The following is a 1,639-nucleotide window of genomic DNA, read 5'->3' on the forward strand; positions in this document are numbered from 1 at the left end:
TGATACACAACATATTCTAATCTTCATTTAATGAAATACAAGATGATCTGATAAATGATGGATCAATGCGTTCCCAATGCTTCATACGTGCTGCATAAGCTACTTCCCAACTCTTTGTTGTGTCACTACAAAAGTCTTTCCATTTTTGTGACGTAGGTGGCAAAGGACAATCAGACTTCAATTTGATCTGAATAAAAAAAGGTTATAAATTAATTTATCTGAATAATAAATTTTTTAACATTAATTTAATAAACAACATTAAGCATTAATTTTACCTGTACCCAATGATTCTCGTTAACAAATCCAATTGCTAGTAAAGACTGCCCAAAGGTCTCTTTCGATGGTGATTTGTTTAGCGGGAAAAATGTCATATTCAGATTACGAGACAACGACACCAATATGACATTATATAGTGTTGCTATCACGTAACCCAAGTCTGGTAAAGACATCCACTTATCTTTTCCTTGAGCACCCAATTTTGATATTTTCAATGAGTTCCGCACTGATTCAACATTGTCATCAAAAACATTAGAATAAACATCTTTATGTAGACCAATCTCTTTATCCAATTGTGATCGAACTAAAGCCCAAGTTTCTTCGGTCCAACCTAGCAATGCTGCAATTGCACGAAACCCACAATTTCCATTAGCCACAACATCTACTATGTCCTCAATATACAGACGTATATAAGTAGGAAATTGTGTCTTAAAAGAATGCTGAGATGATTGAGATTGTTGCCTTGCAGAACGTTGAGATGATTGAGATGGTTGCCTTGCCTTTGCAGATTCTTGAGAGGCATCAACATACTCCCAATATGAAGGATAGCGAGGAGTATCAATTTTTTTCTTTCTTTTTACCAGCTCCTTTGGTTCTCACTTTCTCTGGTGGTGCAAGTATTGATGTGGTATGTGGAAATACAACTTCACGCACATTTGCCTTGAATATCCTTTGACTTATAATATCGTGTTTCTTCATGTACGCTTTCATTGCTTCCAACTCTTCAGAAAAGTCATAATCTGATAAAGATTCTTCATCCTCTAATTCATGTGCAATGCTTAACTGTTTCCAAAAATCATGAATGCTATCTAAAGGGATAGCATTACCATTTATCTGCAACTTAGCCAACTCACAAGCACATGGTAGTCCATGAGTTGTTCTAATTGAACAACCACATTCTGTTTTGTTAGTACCTACAATCTTCACCCTTTCCAACTGTTTATCAATTTTTTTCATACATTTTCTTGATACACAGTGATGTAGATTTTGAAAAAATTGGGAATTATACCCGTGCTCAACGTCCTTGATGGTTTTCTGAAAAGAATATTGAATGATACATATTTGGTTCTTCAACATCATATTCACTGCATCCCAACTTTTACACAAATCACCAAAACTAGTTTGAAGCATGTTTTTCAATCTCCAATGAGCAGACTCAACTCTACAAATAAATTAAATAACACAAATTAAAACAAATCACATAAACTAGTAAATCATGTTTGCTAAAACAACACAATTCATATTTTAAAAATACCTGTTAGATGTTGTGTTCCCCAAATGCATCACTCTATTGGTCCAAACCTTGACAAAACTTTCTTTGTAAGGTGTTAACTATGAATCTTTCACATAATCAACAAAAAGA

The 1,639-nt window shown here is 34.0% G+C and overlaps 1 long non-coding RNA gene across 1 annotated transcript; it reads right to left on the reverse strand.

Moving 5' to 3' along the window:
* On the reverse strand, nucleotides 1-581 carry LOC113787271 (uncharacterized). The gene is made up of 2 exons (XR_012161791.1): nucleotides 276-581; nucleotides 1-187 (listed from the first exon to the last, which is right to left on the reverse strand). It is a non-coding gene; the product is annotated as an uncharacterized lncRNA (long non-coding RNA).
* Between the last annotated feature and the right edge of the window lie 1,058 nt (nucleotides 582-1,639).

Source organism: Cicer arietinum, chromosome 1 (genome assembly GCF_000331145.2).
Source record: "Cicer arietinum cultivar CDC Frontier isolate Library 1 chromosome 1, Cicar.CDCFrontier_v2.0, whole genome shotgun sequence".
Lineage (NCBI taxonomy): Eukaryota > Viridiplantae > Streptophyta > Magnoliopsida > Fabales > Fabaceae > Cicer > Cicer arietinum.